The sequence below is a fragment of the Periplaneta americana genome, chromosome 17, assembly GCF_040183065.1.
Source record: "Periplaneta americana isolate PAMFEO1 chromosome 17, P.americana_PAMFEO1_priV1, whole genome shotgun sequence".
Classification (NCBI taxonomy): Eukaryota; Metazoa; Arthropoda; class Insecta; order Blattodea; family Blattidae; genus Periplaneta; species Periplaneta americana.
This window is the reverse complement of record NC_091133.1, coordinates 26623200-26641496: the sequence shown is the minus strand read 5'-3', so window position 1 is coordinate 26641496 and position 18297 is coordinate 26623200. Positions and strand designations below refer to the sequence as shown.

At 35.3% G+C, this 18297-nt stretch overlaps 1 long non-coding RNA gene across 1 annotated transcript in view; it reads left to right on the top strand.

Moving 5' to 3' along the window:
* Window positions 1–642: 642 nt before the first annotated feature.
* The window catches only part of LOC138693448 (uncharacterized), a 452326-nt gene continuing 434671 nt past the window's right edge, over window positions 643–18297 (top strand). Inside the window, exon 1 of the long non-coding RNA XR_011330322.1 lies at window positions 643–935. This is a non-coding gene — a long non-coding RNA (uncharacterized lncRNA). The remainder of the gene's footprint in view (window positions 936–18297) is intronic.

Below are 18297 nucleotides of genomic sequence, written 5' to 3'. Positions count from 1 at the left end.
ACTCGCACAATAGGACTATCACTGCAATTGACTTTCACCTGCAGACCAAAAGTTTAATACAACCAACAACAATAGCCAACATCGAAATCGAGCACTATCAATGACACTTGTGTCACTTTGTTGTATAGAAACTTGTAGAGAACTAGGCCTAACTAACATATAGATAACTGCCATTTTCCATAACCCATATGAAATCCACGAAGTTGTAAAATTTTACATAAATACAAAATGTTCTTCACTTGATCCTAACCTAAATTACGTAAATCACCTTTTATGATGTATACAATAATATGCCTAATCTACGCATGTGATAAGAATTGTTCAACTTCATGCTAAGTGACCTAAACGTACACTTCTACAGATTATCTTATTTAATGAAGTTTCCTATAAATTTGTTGTAGATTACTTTGAATAGGTTAGGTTCAGTAATTAAGCCAACAGTTGTGCTTTTAAAGGTTGTAATTACCACTCATTCAAATTTATTATTATAAAACACTGATTTATATAGATGTGACACTTCGAACTGGTGTTTCACAACGCTGTAATAATATTGTAAACACACACACTAATGATACACACTGTCACTCCCCCTGTCTGCTATGTCGCTAGCAGCCATATTGAATATTGCTTGGCATCAAATCTTGGAGTATGGTTACACACAGCCCACAGCGATAATTGCACGTGTATCCGGTTGGTGTATTGGAGACAGAAATACCGCGTATCTATAGTTGCAAATTATCTAATAATTATATTATTTCGTTGGAAGAGTAGTTAAAAACCTGTTGATGTTGTGAACTACATTTTATCACGGCAGGGTTCGTTCCCAACTGTGTGAAGAGATTCTCATGGATGATGGCTGCTAGTGCGGGTTCTGTGTTCCAGTGTGTGTAGAATTTCGGTGTATTTCTGAAAAAAGTGAATGAGGGACGACTAAGGTGAGTACGAAAATCAATTACCATCATTTCAAGCACGCTTTGGTCTAGTACTTTAAAGAAATCAAGATATACATGTTTTGTACAAGCGAATCGTAAATTGATATGTCAATCGTAGGCGTACCGTACTTTCAGCTGTTCGCGATCGAAACGTCAACAAAATAACGTGCACGCACAGATCTATTGACGTTTTATATCTACGACCAGAGTGACGTGCATTGACATAATACGATCAATTTCGTGATGAGAAATGAGTGAACATGCAGTGACGGGGTGTGTGTATATATTCATTTCGAAAATGGGAAAACAAATGTGCTGCGCAATGTCTAAGGGGGATGTCATCTTTGACCCGTAATTAAATTTGAGCATAGTTTTGATAATTAAAATATAAACTTAGTTTTCATGTGAAACATTCTATGATACCTTCCTAAGAATAATTTATTTTATGCGTTAAATTTTTCGTTTATAAATTATGTTTAATTAATTGCGCTGTGACTATTAATAAAATTAGAACTTTCGTTGGGATATTTTTAATATTAATAATTCCTTTCCAAGAACACCAATATTGCAAATGTATTTATATATATTTTTTTATAAAAGAGACCACTGCTTTTATTTTGTCATTCTATTCAACATATGTTAACTAATAAGACAAACTAAGGTAACTTACGTATGTTGTGTCACTCATAATAAAAATGAACTAGAAGGGGAAGGGGAAATAGTTCCCTCAGAAAACGTTTGCCTGCTTGTCTTCGGTTTTTTAAGTTAAAGTGTGACATAATATATGCACATAAATAAAACTATTTACGCATTTATTATCATTATTGCATGAATGAGATAGGTTAGGATGTAAATCCGGAGAACACAAAGTACCGGTATATGATTATGTCTCGTGACCACAACATACAGTAATAAGAAATGGAAATATAAAAATTGGAAATTTATCCTTTGAAAAGGTGGACAAATTCAAATACCTTGGAGGACACTCGAGAGGAAATTAAACGCAGAATAGATACGGAAAGTGCCTGCTATTATTCGGTTGAGAAGCTTTATCATCCTGTCTGCTTTTAAGAAAAACTGAAAGTTAGAATTTATAAAAGAGTTATATTAGGGGCCTACCTGTTATTATGTATGGTTGTGAACCTTGGACTCTCACTTTGAGAGAGAAACAGAGGTTAAGGGTGTTCCAGAATAAGGTGCTTAGGAAAATATTTGGGACTAAGAGGGATGAAGTTACAGGAAAATGGAGGAAGTTACTACAACGCAGAACTGCACGCATTGTGTTCTTAACCTAACATAATTAATAACATTAAATCCAGACGTTTGAGATGGGCAGGACATGTAGCACGTAGATGAATCCAGAAATGCATGTTAGTGTGTTGGAAGACTGTATGGGAAAATACTTTTGGAAAGATCGAAACGTAGATGGGAGGATAATATTAAAATGGATTTGAGTGAGGTGGATATGATGCTAGGAACTGGATTAATCGTGCTCAGGATAGTGACTAATGGCGAGCTTATGTGAGGGCGGCAATGAACCTCCTGGTTCTCTGAGAGCCATTTGTAAGTATTGTCATTGCGTGATATACGGTATTTAATTTGCACGTGGGTAGAAGAGGCATGAAGGTAGCATTGGTTAAAAATGTAACTTCTGTATGTGTGATTTATATAACAATTAATATGTTTTACACTGTATAAGCTACAGTGCCATTAAAAATAAGACGGATTCTTAAACACCCCTTACAGTACGAACGATTTGTGAAACACTTGTTTATATGAATTTGAATTGTGAGAGATATGCTAGGTGTTATTTAGACTGGAAACGTGATGTGAGGCGATATTAATACATTCATTCAACTTCCTAGGGATTTAAAGTTATTACACTCGTTATTTGTAACCACTTGCGTACAATGTAATTTATTTGCTAGATTATAGATTTTAATTCATTTGAAGGACAAAATACTGCGCTGATCACAGTAAGAAATGCCATTTTATTTTTCATCTCATCTCATTCATTCATTCAATGTGTTCTGTCCAAGAGCAAGTCTTTCACTGCAAACCCAGCATTGTTCAGTCTTTCCTGTTTTCTGCCTTCCCCCTTTTTTTTTCTTTTGTACGGAGGAGGGATCCGAAGCCTGAGGCTTATTGTACTTATCACTCCTGTTCTGTGAATCATTGGGTAGCCGAACGGCCGCGCTCCTATACAAGTAGGCTACAGCACGCCGCGCCGCACCGTGAACTTAACCCGGGCTATTGTATGGATGATGATGTGAATTAATGATGGCGAAATGAGTCCTAAAGTTACCCAGAAATTCCATTTCAATTGGTTAAGGGAAACCCGAAAAAACCCAACCAGGATTCGAACCCGGGCCCGCTCGTTTCATGGTCAGACTTGCTAACCATTACTCCACAGCGGTGGACTCTGCTTTCCTCTTACTCTCCGCATGTGATCCATATATTATCTTAATGTCGTCTATCATCTGATATCTTCTGCCTCGAACTCTTCTCCTGTTCACCATTCCTTCCAGTGCATCCTTCAGTAGAGAGTTTCTTCTCAGCCAGTGGCCCAACCAGTACCTTTTTCTCTTCCTGATCAGTTTAAGCATCATTATTTCTTCATCCACTCTTTCCAACACAGCTTCGTTTCTTATTCTGTCTGTCCATTTCACACGCTTCATTCTTCTTCATATCCACATTTCAAGGCTTATGGTCGCTTCTCTTCACTTCGTCGTAATGTCCATGTTTCTGCCCAATGCAATGCTACACTCCAAGCAAAGCACTTCGCTAGTCTCTTCCTTAGGGTACGTACACGTTGGAGCGATGATAAACGATAAAAGAAGCAGCGATGCTATATCAGAGAGAATTGAGGCATGCATTGTCATTGAGGTGTGCATATTGGAGTAACGATAAAAGCGAAGGTACACAATAAAAGCGACGAAAAAGAAAAGTTCCATTTTCTTCGCTCTTGTCGTTCATATGATCTCTGATTAAGATAATATTAATCTATATAATTACCGGTGTTTATCAATATATCCGAATATTAATCGATTTATTATTATTTCGGCATATTAAATTAATTATTGTAGATATTGGCAAATTGATCAGTTGTGTATTTATTCGTCATATGTTATGTGATCACAAGAACCAATCACAACACAACGAATTTATACTATCTTTGGGATGAGAAACGGGTTTAATTTTGTACGTATTTAAGTTATATTAACCTTGAACTTAGCAGCTGATATTTCCTATAATCTTCTTTCATTAAGTGGATGCATAGAATATCTTTTACTTATAAATCAAAATGTTCGCTTTCCTTTTATCGTTTATCGTTGCTCCAACGTGTACGTACCCTTAGTTCTTTTTCCGGAGGTCCGCAGAAGATGCTCCGTTTTCTATAAATGCTTCCTTGCTATCCTCCTTTTGACTTCCTGGTAGCAGCCCATGTTACTGTTTATAATGCACTCCAAGTATTTGGAGCTATCCATTTGCTCTACTGCCTCATTTAGAGTTCACAAGTTTACCTGCTTTACTCTTCTTCCTATGACCATGGTCTTCGTCTTGTTTGCATTTAACTTTCATCTCATAAAGTTTATTAAAATAATTATAAATGAATATAATTAAGTACAGAATGTGAGAGGGTCGTGCGATAGCATACTCCATAAATTCATGCAGAAGTGCATATTAACTGAGAACTTATATTATTTTCTAATCTCCATTTGTATTTCAGAGACACTCCGCTTTATGTCGAATTCAACTAACATGAAAAGGTGCAGTTCCAAAGTCATAACCAGAAATGTCATCTAGCCGGTTTGGTCCGGTTTGAGAGAATCAGCTCTTAAATTCATTAATAGTCTATATAACTGTTTTTGTGGCAGATAAGAACTTAAGTTCATGTGCAATGAATGTACAAGGTTTATGCAGAATTGATTCTGAACTGCCTGCTCATGCGCAGTATCTCAATGAGCGTTCCAATAAGACTTGAACTGATTCTGAACTCCCAGTTTCCTATTCCAACATGCTTTGGAACTTGTTCGGAACGTGTAAAATTGATTCTCGATTAAGAGCAGGTACTGGGAATTCTGAACTGCTGACGCATGCAAAGATGGCTTAAGCTAAGGTTGAGGTTAAAGTTCTTCGAGACTGGGCAGATCGACATTTAAAAATAGATAATTGATCATGAGTGATTTGGAAGGTGATGACGAACTGAGTTCTGAAAATTAATATAATTTTAATATGAGAAGAATCTCCGTTCAAGAAACGTTCCAACAACGTAAAATCCCGAACTAGTCCTGAGAACGTCTCAACTAGCGCATGCATCGAAATATGTTCGATATTACTTCGTAATGTGTTCTGAATTTCTTGCTAGAAGAAATCTATAGAATGCACACATGTGACAAGAATACCATGTTTGAGTTTTGCGTTACGGAAAATTTCGCGATAAAATGGAAGTAAATATAAAAAATTGAAATGCTAGTCCCATCAATTAAACATTATTAATAATAAAATAATGTTACTAGAGCTTCATTAATGTGATAATATCGCTAAAAGAAACATCCTGTGACGGTTCATTCCTTTAGAAGAGTGGAGTGAGTTATGAGTCCTTTTGCACCATACCTGATAACCTTTGTAACTGCACGATAAAAATCACATGCCTTGACCGTATCTGCATAACTATGCTGTTTGCTGTTAGTAGGCTAGAAGTATTCTAGTTGTAAGTTGTGGTTGTGTTTGCATACTACTCTGAATCACTAAGTACTTATAACATGTTCAATACAAAGTAAATCTTGGGTTACGTTGGTCACAAAAATGAAATATTTGTTTAGTATCCGAAACATGTAATATTTATTGAACTAAAATGCTACATTTTATTATTACTACACAGATTAAGTACCATCAGCCATATATTAATTTTAAATTTAAGAACAGTTTTAAAGTATTACTGTGACTAACGTAACACTGAAATGATGTTACGTTAATCACACCTTGTGTTGAAATGCTATAAATCACAGGCGTATTCTTTTCCTACCAAAGTCCTTCTATTGTTAGGTATGTACAGTACTTAAATAGTGGATTTTAGGGCATGGCAAAGACTTCCAAGAAGAGTAAGCAAGAGAGTCGTGCACTCAGGACAGCAGATAAAATAGCTGAAGAAACACAAAAAGCAAAGAAAGGTATGAAACGGTACAGAGAAAAAGAAAAAAAAATGATGACTTCAAGAAGAAGAAAACAGAAGCAGCAAACATCTATATGCACAAGGTGAGAGAAAGAAAAAACTAGCTAAAGAGGAGATGTCTGTAACACTCATTTCCCATACAAATCTCCACAAACATTTAGGAAAGTTGTAAGAAGAGCCTAGACTTTACTTCCAGCAATTCCACGCAAGCCTGAAAAAGCTTGTTGCAAAATTTGGTGTGGAAAATGAGGAACAGACAAAAACTAAGAGAGTGGACTCCATATCAGAAGAGACTAAAAATGATATAAAACTTTTATCAACAGGCTTATATCATGTCAGTGTCCTGGCAAGAAAAACTAAAATTGTAACAGATCCAGAATCAAAGAAGAAGTTAAAGATTCAAAAAAGGATATTGATGTTCACTTTGAAAGAAGGGTTTCAGTTAAAGTCAGAGTATCCGGATATACAAATTGGCATTACAAAATTTCAGGAATTCAGACCACTACATGTAGAACTGTCAACATGTAATTCTCAATCTGTATGCTGCTGTTCCTGTTGCGAGAATTTATCCTTTCTGTTAAAAAGTCCTGCTTTTAAATCAAACGCTAGAACCATTAGAGAATTAATTATTATGGTTCTTTGTAATGAAAATAATCCAGAATACACGCTGACACGGACTTATCAAAACTGCAGTAACTAACTTGACGATATTATTTCAAATGTTATAAAGGACAGACGATGGCAATGAAACCATTAGTATTGATCAGTGTGCTGGAGGAATACTTTAGAAACAGACCTTACCTGTAGATAATTTTTTTCAAGATGTAGAAGGAACATATCTTAAAAATTTTGTATCACGAGGCGAGGAGGCAGTTGCAACAGATGTGAAATTGTTATAAGATTCTGGACATAGTAGTGTTTCTTTCCGTATGAATATTAAGCATTATGTATTAATTAAGTATTCATTGTAAAGACTTGCAGATGTGAAATCTTAGATAGAATATGTAATGCTATTCTTCTTACTTAGTAGCAAAACTTGTCCAGTAAATGCGTATTGAGTTACTTTTGTGCATGCTACTTATGTTACGTTAGTCACATACATGGATTGACATATATTCATATGCTTAATGACCTGTTCATAACTGCAATATGAAATTTTGAACGAAACTTCTCTAGAACACATTATTAATCATGCAATTTATCGTTTAATTTTGTAAACAACCAAATCATAGATACATTGTTTAGTTCATGTGTCTATTTTCAGAGGGTAATAAAAATGTTACGTTCGTCACACTAATTGAAATGAGTATTACATGCAGGGTGATTAAGAACTTATGTTACAGAAGAATATGATAGATAGAGACCCGGTTTCTTCAACCTTTGTTAAATTATAACAGTGTGTTATTCCATTTTAACTGTAAACTTAACAGCTGAAACATTTCTTCAACTACTGTTAGTACTAACAGGCTGTTAAAACTCATGTTAATTTAACTGCTCAATTTCATGCATTTAAATCATTTAACTCTCTGTTAGCATAGAAGTATTCAATATGGCTGGTGCGTTAGATGCTGAACTTCTATATCTTGATTATTTAGAAAATGATATCCATGAATACGTAAACAGAGCGGATGATTTCAGTGATTTGACAGACCAAAAGTTCATACAAAGGTATAGGTTATTTTCTGCCAAGCCTCACTTTTCGCTTTCAACGTAGATCCGTTTGTTTATTTATTCTCAATAATTGGTTTATGCTGCGAAATCGTTTTCAGCAGAAGACTTCTCTCGAAGGAAGAGAAATTAGTCCCATGATTTTTTTTTTTCAGTGTTTTCCATTTCACAACAGCAATACCAACACGGCAATATGCCGCTCCATGCTACTGTGATACAGAAGATGGAACAAAGCATAAGTCAAACCTGAGAGAATAGAAAGACTTCTATCCTCTCTGATCAAACAACGGAAACAAGCGAGAATAGCAAATGTCAGAGTTCAGAAAACAGAATTGAGCCTATACTTGGTTATAGGCAAAGAGTTTGTAATATACAGACGTGGACAAATTATTAGCAAAATTGAAGATTTTTATTATATATTTTTACAAAATATGATTCTTCAATTTAGACTACAGTTGACATTTTTGTGTATTTCCAAATTATTACCAAAATTGAAGATTTGTATTGTATATTTTTCAAAATTTAACTCCTCAATTTGGACTGCATTTGATATTTTTGGATATTTACAAATTATTAGCAAAACTGAAGGTTTTTATTGTATATTTTTACAAAATTCGATTCTTCAATTTGGACTACAGTTGACATTTTGGATATTTCCAAATTATTAGCAAAACCGAAGAATTTTGTTTTATATTTTTACAAAATTTGACTCTTCAATGCAGTTGACATTTTTGATAATTTACAAATTGTTAGCAAAATTGAAGATTTTTATTATATATTTTTACAAAACTTGACTCTTCAATTTAAACTACAGTTGATGTTTATGCATATTTCTGTCTACTGTAATGATGGAAATATGCAAAATTGTCAACTGTACTCTAAATTGAAAAGTCAAATTTTGTAAACAGAATTATCATAAAAATCGTCAATTTTGTTAATAATTTGTCCACGTCTGTGTATATATATATATATATATATATATATATATATATATTACAAACTCTTTGGTTATAGGTTAGGTTAAATTCTAGAATCTCTTGTCCTAACATAGTGTTAACAAATAGAATGTTAAAATGTGAAATGTAAAGTTGAAGAAACGCAATTTTTTAACTTACAGTTAATTAACGCTATGTTAGGTGGATTTTAACAAAGGTTGAAGAAATCGGGCCAGGGGGTACTAAAACAAACAAATTTCATTCATCAATGTGTGTCCTATCTCGCACCGGTACGGCGCTGCACTTGTTTTTGTGTTCTGACTGTTTGTCATATTGTGATTGTTTGTTGTTGCTATGCTTATTGATTCGTCATTGACTATTGTTTTTAAGTATACATTTATTGAAAGCTCAGTCATCAGAGAGTCAACATTAAAAAAATGGAGCTTTAAAACCTGAGAGAACTAGCCGACGTGCATTTGGTTTTTGCATCAAAGCTCAGTGATACCTCAGTTTGCAAGTTGTGTGTTGTTCACTGATGAAGCAACTTTCACACGGGATGATATTTTTAGCATACACAACCAGCACATTTTGGAGTAGATAAATCCATATTCTATTGCAGTCAGTTCTCATCATGTGCGATTTAGTGTCATTAACGACACACTACTCGGTCCACATGTCATGCCAAATCGCTTGAGGGGAGTAAGTTAAAGGGACTTTTTTTTTTTTTTTTGGTAAAAACATCCTGCCCATTTTATTGGAAGAGGTACTGCTTTCAGTATGCGCCAGGCATGGTTCCAGCATGACGGAGTCCTGCGCACTTCAGTTTTACGGCAAGACAGCTGACGGATTGGTTATCAAGGTCCGGTTCCAAGGCCAGCAACATCACCAATCTTAATCCACTTGAATTCTTGTGGGGACAGCTAAAGGTCTTAGTGTATGCCACACAGCTATAGACTATGTCGATGATATTCCAGGATTGTCGACGCCTGTAACACCATACATATTAACCCAGATATGCCTGAAATATATATTTTTTTGCAATTTTTGTGTATTTTTTCAAATCTCATTTAATGGAATATATAACTGAAGTATTTGTATGGTGTCGAAACATTCTAATTGTAACTGGTTGAGTTAGAAACAGGTGTCCTTTTAAAAGGACAGTAGGCATATGAGCATAAATTTTGAGGAATAATTGTATACTATGCTTACATGAAAGGAAACAGTGTAATTGTTGTAATTTACAATTATTATTATTATTATTATTAATCATTACGTTATTATTTTAATATAGTTTATTATTACTACTAATATTATTCTGAAGAATGATGCATTGTGGCTAAATTCGTTTTAACTCTAGAATGCTTTCGTCATTGAATAAGTACCGTATTGCTATTGATACGTAAAAATAAGTAATAGGCGAAAATAGTGTTGAAGTTTCGAGGAGGAGGTTATATTGGGAGAGAAGTGACGATACATATAATGAAGCAGTTGCTGTGGCAATGTCGAAAGACAGGTTTCAGTTCATTTTCTAAAATCTACTGTAAACAGATCTTGCTATGCAAATCTGGCTTTCAGGTATATCTTCCTATGAAGCAGACTTGAATAATTTCAAAAGAAAAATTGTTCCGAAGCCGGGTATCGATGCCGGGACCTTAGGCTTAGCGAACCAACGCTCTGCCGACTAGGTGCCCAGCAACTATACCAGACACTCTCTTAACATTTCCATTCATATCCACACCCCTCAGTGGGCTGACAAGACGCCAGGAGTGCACACGAACTCTGTGTGGCATTTGTAGGCTGCATTATAGAGATATGTCTGTATTTGAGATGAAATTTCGTCCGTAGCATAATTTTCAAACGTAGATAGCATTTCATGCAGGAAAAATCCACCAAAATTGAAACAGCGAAACAATTCAAAATATATAGGGATATGCCTACTGTTCTTTTAAAAGGACACATAAGATTTCGTCATTGTCATGTCGCAATGAATAGATATTTCGAAAGCGTTGTGGTTTCACGTTATATTTATGTTTATTAGGAGTCATTTGATCTACAACAATTTGTAAAATAATTCCAAACTGTAAAAATATTTAACATTCTTATCTGATTTGCGTCTCGGATGCCATAGCTGAAATAAACTAACAATTCTCACGTCCATATCTCAAACTCAACGGTGATCAGAACTCTAATTACCAGTCTTAACACACCTAGCAAGCCTCTAATTAAGACCAGTGATAGTGATAGCTGTGAAAAATCAAATGCGTTAACTGTAGGGAGGGTAATTTGAAACATTGACAACTGTCCTTTTAATAGGACAGTAGGCATATCTGGGTTAAACCTACAGTGATATTTGAACAGGTCGATGCTTTGATGAGCTTTTCTGTAATGCACAAGTTGTCAGCGTCATTGTCTGTTGTTTTTCATTGAAAGCTTAGTCATCAAAGATTCAAGCCACTGGCCGTTGAATGAATGATTGCCTGCCAGCCACAAGAATGAAACAAGCGTAGTGCCGTATCAGGCGAGATAGGATAACCATTGCTTAATGAAAAATGTTTTAGTACACTCTATCTACTGTATTCTTCTGTAAAACAAGTTCTGAATCACCCTGTAAATACAGTTAACATTCAAGACTTTCTTTTTAATTCCAACGATAGAGCTTTATGTACTAAGTACTAACATTTATTATGTTCCACGTACGTATCCAGAAAAAAAATATATAGGCCTATATGTGATTGTTATGTTAGTCACTGCGATATTTCCTTTACTGATACGAGAAGCCAGGCAGTTTCCATTGAGTATCTCATCGTGTGGAATAGCTATTTCTTTTAGAAATCAGCACTAGTTACGTTTATTATTTACGTAATGAAGTTATTTAACTAAAATTCTAACTGCAGACATTACTCAAGGTCTGCAATTAGTACGTGGTTATGAAAATAGACCAGTTTCCGGTTTCTAGTTTGGAATATATTCACAAAAAAAGTTTTCACATATCTACAACTCTCATACTCATGCTTATACTGTAATTATCTTGAATGGAAGACCGTAAAAGTAATAAATAAGTAAATAAATAAGTAAATAAATAAATATATTTTCAAAATTTGTGACTTTTGTTTACTTTTATGAATATCTTCGAAAATACAAGTAGTATACGAAAACTGGTCCATTTTATATTCACGGTGATACATGTTGATACGATGAATGAGAAGGGACGTAAGAGGGAGCTGTTGTGGGCTATTTGACGGTGTATTTCGGCAGTTGCTTAAAGAGTGACTAGGAAACGTTCTAAAAGTATGAAACCTAAACGCCCCTAAAAATCGTCTTGAAAAATAAAAACTGCCAGCATTCATAAAAATGGAAGAGATAGATCCGAACGCCTCTGGATAATCAATCAGTGCTTCCTCCCCTTTTTAAAATGATGAACTCTCTCAATGAGGATACCTGCTTCTGAAGTTGAAACCCGTTCTTACCGAGTAGGCCTTCTGTGTATCCGTAATGGAATGAGTCGCGTGCCGACTGTGCTGCCCGACTAAGCCGGCTTCACCATCCGCCACATCACGCATTCCCCTCCATTTATTAAACCCGTATACCACATCTCTGGCGGTGGTCTACCGTATCGAAAAAGATGAGAGATATCTCAAAAAGGATTGCACCATTGATTTTTTTTTCCCCCCAGAAAATTTCACATGATTTTGAGTATCTACATGATCCACTTTCCATTTAAAATTTCAAAGTTGCATCCGAAATGGCGGCTTTTGAGATAGCTGAGGGCTAGAATCGAATGTGTCACTGGTAGAGCATTTGGTCTTACAAATACTGGTAACACCTATAGTAATTGAAAATCAAGCATATGGAAGATATTTTTATGGTTCCAAACTTTTGATTCACTCTGTATTTTAATAAAAGAAAAATAGCCGTCGGTCATTTTGTCGCATTTAATTTTTTTTTATTTTAGCACAAATATTTTTCATTTTGTCGCATGGCAACTTTGTAATGAAAATTGAAATGTGTGGTAACTTTCTCCTCAAGTACTGTATATGGGATATCTCGTTCGAAGTGTGTTATTCATACTGATTCAAGATGAATAGTTCGTTACGTGTTTATCCATTCAGCCTGTTTTTACTGTTCTTATTTCTACTTGCAATTTTAGCATCTCACATGTAGTCTGTGTTTTTATTTTAATACATCTCTGACCAGTGGCGAGAACTTTTGGAAAACAATAGGTGGACTCATACACTTGAGATATAAGTTAAAATAAATCTCACAAGTAATAATGATAACACGACAAATGGGTCCAGTCTTACAAAATTCATACTGCAGTCCATTGTGGTAACATTCTGCCGAGTTGTAGTTCGTACAGTTCGAAATTATGGTGCTTCAGCCCATAATTCAGGGGGGAAGGTTGATGTTTCGATATAGTTTTCCAGAATATAATTAGAAAATTCAAAACATTCACTAACAGGGGGAGCCTCTGATATTAGCTCTGCGAAAACATCTGATACTTCTGACGCTGATAAATAGGAAAGGCCAAAAAATAAAAGGTTTGAACTACTTTCGAATTTCAGATGTTTTGTTTCGGAGCTCCTGATTTAATTTTTCGAAGCCATCATCTCTGTCCTATGTGAAATTTACAATCTGCAATGTGAACACTAGGAGAATTAATTTTGGCAGCATTGTGTGATGATATATCATAATCAAACAGAAGCTTTGAAATGGTTAGGGCCTAGCTGCCTTCCAACATTTGGAGACACCTTTTCTTCAGGAAACACCACATGTTATATGTTTGGGCATTTGCATTTGGGAAAAAAATAAAACAAGTCAACAGAAATATTAAAAGCATTAATACACAAATATTTTTCATTTTGTCGCATTGTAAAAAAAATGGAAACCTGTGCTCATTTTCTCCTCAATTACTATATATGGGATATCTCGTTCGAAGTGTATTGTTCATACTGTATCCCGGCCAACTAGTCACTCATAACGAGTGCACCTCAGCACATGTGTGGACTTCGGTCATATGTTCATAGACATCTATGACGTAGTGCAGAGGGCGGCCACTTGAGGGAACCCAAGAGTTGGAGCTTAATCTGAGACGATTCTATCCGGAGCCGGGGTTGTATCCGGTGTGGCTTAGTGGATAAAGCATCAGCACGTAGAGCTGAAAACCCGGGTTCAAATCCCGGCGCCGGAGGGAATTTTTCTCCGTTCCATTACTCTTTCATCGTATGATGACGTAGAATATCTGCATGGAAATATCATATGTACTTCGGTACATTAAAATAATATATATGATATACGTAAATCACTTCGTGATTTAAGACGGCGCTTATTCCGTCGGATCCCGGCCAACTAGTCACTCATAATGAGTGCACCTCAGCACATGTGTGGACTTGGGTCCTATGTTCATAGACATCTATGACGTAGTGCAGATGGCGGCCACTTGAGGGAACCCAAGAGTTGGAGCTTAATCTGAGACGATTCTATCCGGCGCCGGGGTTGTATCCGGTGTGGCTTAGTGGATAAAGCATCAGCACGTAGAGCTGAAAACCCGGGTTCAAATCCCGGTGCCGGAGGGAATTTTTTCCGTTCCATTACTCTTTCATCGTATGATGACGCAGAATATCTGCATGGAAATATCATATGTACTTCGGTACATTAAAATAATATATATGATATGCGTAAATCACTTCGTGATTTAAGACGGCGCTTATTCCGTCGGATCCCGGCCAACTAGTCACTCATAACGAGTGCACCTCAGCACATGTGTGGACTTGGGTCCTATGTTCATAGACATCTATGACGTAGTGCAGAGGGCGGCCACTTGAGGGAACCCAAGAGTTGGAGCTTAATCTGAGACGATTCTATCCGGCGCCGGGGTTGTATCCGGTGAGGCTTAGTGGATAAAGCATCAGCACGTAGAGCTGAAAGCCCGGGTTCAAATCCCGGCGCCGGAGGGAATTTTTCTCCGTTCCATTACTCTTTCATTGTCCTGTTTAGTTCAATGAGAAGTTCTGTTTCATTAAAACTGTAATTGAAGGGTTTGGGGGAAAAACCAGGCTGCTCCAATTTAGTACTTTTCGAGATAAGTAAGAAAAACTGATTAAAAATTAATAATGCTTCTCTAAAGTAAGAAAAACTGTTAAAAAATTAATAATGCTTCCTCTAATATTCAAACTAACACATAACATGGTAATTGGCATGATTGTTTAAGAAACAGATGATTTTAAAATTATTTTTTAGGATTACAGAAATTTTTAATTTGTTGGAGTTACCTTGTTATTCCACCAAATACAGATACTTTCAATTTTTATTGTATTTTGAAACATTACTTTTAAGTAACTTTAATTTTTAAAAGTTGATAGCATACGTAGGTGTTGTTTGACAGTCAAGTATATGAAACTGTGAATACATTTTCGTTCTCAGTTATCATTAATCATCATATTCAGAAGTTCCAGTTTGACGTGTATTTGAGTCGCACAGTAAACTCTCATAAAATGGCATATCAGCTGGTGGCACATACTGACATGCCAACTTCATAGCATCTTTAACTTAGTTGCTTTTATCTAGAGATGTTCTGAATATATTTTTTGGTATATGAGGGAAGAAGGGCCATCCTTGTACATAATAGGAAAGTCAAAAAATAAAGTTGTATTCAATGATTCACTACACCGAACAACCTGCTTATGTCGCATGTTATACTGAAATAGTATGTAAGTAGAAATCATGAACTTGACATTTCTAATGTTATTTAGTAGTTCCTTGTAGCGGCTTTGGTAACACTCACTGAAATTCTTCAGCAAAATTATATGGACTTACTGGAATGACTTCAAACTTTTTGGAGCTGTCTTTGACGACTTTATACCAGTCCTGCGGAACATATCAGGTTTCCTCTTCTGTGATTCAACAAGTCCAAATGAGCGATCACAGGGGAGAAAACTGTGACTCAGCTCTGAAAACATGTGTGTGATGGTCTAAAATCTATTTTGCTGCACCAATGTGAATAAATATTGCACAATAGTGTGGTTTTCATTTTGTGCTGCACAGTTGTCTGATAACATGAAAATATGCTTTACAGATTTCTTTCAAACTGTAGCAAAGAAATGATCAAGAAAACTAATGACCTCATTGGGACTCTTTTAACCCGTACTTTCATCATACATGTAGAAGTAACTTTTATGAGTGCTGCTTACATGTATGCAAAAGCTGTAAAGCCATAGCTGTCTGCTGTAGAAAACATTCCCTGATGGTATGGTAGGAAGATCCATATTCTGCTGAAAATCAAAGCACATAGTTTCTACAGTTTCATCTGCCTTAGACAAAGATGACTTCTCTTTCAACTGTAAATAGAAGAGGTCAGCTTTCCTAAGGTGTAAGTCTTTCTGAATTATTTTTCTTCTTCAGTTTGAGATTATAACATCTTCTTCTCTAAGATATAACATTTTTGGCAAGTGTCACTATGTGGCTTACCATAGGATACATTACTAAAGTTTGTTGTGAAGAATCTATAGTAGAAGTACTTTACCTCCAGCAAAGGCAGTTTTACACACTATCACTTCATATGAACCCAGACGAAACTATAATTAATAATAATAATAATAATAATAATAATAATAATAATAATACTTCAGTATAATTTATTATCATTCCATGTAGGCATTAGTTTTTACTTTTTAATTAGCATTTTGAATTCTATTGTATAATTTAACCTGTTTGCATTCAATCTATATACATAATTTGAACTGGTAATGGAAATTACGGGAAAACGGCTGAACGGATTTTATTGAGTGACCTCTCATTTTCGTGCCTGGCATCCAAAGTTTTTCGGAAAAATAGTAGTTTTCAGTGAAATGTCAATTTTCCTACATAATTTTCCTATTTTCCAAAATCCATCTGTTGTCAGTTTTGAGAACTAATTTTATTGAATCACGGCCGACTTGATTGAATTTCAGAACAAAACACACACTACAATAAACAATAAGCTATTACACGAAGGCCATGACCTGCAGGATTGCCGACATATTTAGAGCTCAATTCAGTTTGTTATTAAAAACTGATTCTGCAGTGTATAATTTTCTGAGTACAGCTGTGTATTGGATATTCAAATCTACGAAACGTGAGGTGGTTTGATGACATTATTACCATTAGAAATTAAATATTATTATAGTTAATATCATGATGCATCTATTTTTCATTAATTGTACATAATATTGATGCTATATTGATGACATGAAAGTGAATCGTTTTGAGGTTATGTAAGTAAATGTAGAGAATATCTTAATTTAGATCTTCATTTCTATAATTTACTGAGTGGCTGCTATATATAACTACAAAACTTAAGTAAGATAATAATATTGTTATTAAAAATCAAATATTTTTATACTTATTAACCCAGTGGGGTTGGGTCTTTTTCATATACTTAATGGCGGTGTAGTGTAGATATTGATATGTGTCATTGTCTTCAGTATTGGCTCGAGAGAGCGCAAAAATTACAGTTCCTAAGGAAAGACCAAAAGGTATTACTTACTGATAAAATAAGAGGCCTAGAAAATTTTGTAGTCTCCAGATCATTTCAGCAAGATCTCTTAGTAGGATAAAATGATTTTGCGCTCTACATTTCAAGTTCTACATGCAGCAGCTATACGAAAATGCTATTTTCGAAAGCTTAGCAAACCTGACATTTTTTTAACTTTTGCGACCTGAAATAGCTACTGCTATCGTCCTGACATTGATACTCGCGTTTTCGCGTTGAAACTCAAAAATTGAAGTTGGATAGGTTCAAGAAAAAGAATTTGGCCTAAAAAAATCCATTCAAAGGGAGTATGTTTCATTATTATGGAAGCAAATAACTATCAAAAAGACAAGTATTCTTCATTGAAAATAAATCTGAAAAATTTTTATTTGAACGTCTAACGAACATAGTTTGCAGCAGCATTTGCTGCACAAGCCACTAACTATTATATAAATATGTGTGCGCACGAGGAATGCCACCTCCACTTTTAACACGGCGTCGTTGGACATCACGAACAGTTATCAGGCCACCCAAATATTCATCTTGCGTTTCTTTATTCTTCGTGTCATTAAATGATTTCAGTATGTCCTTTTGCATTTGGCTACCAAGTTTCTGGTAACACTGGCGGTTGCATTTACAGTCGGATTCAGAAACACGAACAGGAAAATTCTTGCCTTTCTTGTTCACGTATGATTTACCTGCATTTCCAGTTCCCTTCTTGTATTTCAGAGCCACCGTTTTGGATTACGTTTTATTTTCTTTTTCAATGAATCTGTACTGAAGTTTCTTCACTAGACAGACTTTCATTTGAATTATATTCACTCTCAGAAGCAGAAAAATCACTCTTACTAGTCTCAATATTCATTACTAATGTCCTACGAATATAATACTGACAATAATGGATTAATATTAACTTTCTTATTTGTCTTTTATACTATGATAATACTTAATAGTGCTTCTTCCTGTTGATAATAATGTAAGATTTCGGTGAAACAACAAGGTGGCTCCTGGAGCTGCCTGGTTTTACCGCCAAACAATAAACATGTACAGAAAGAGGCAGGTCCAAAATGCATAATAACT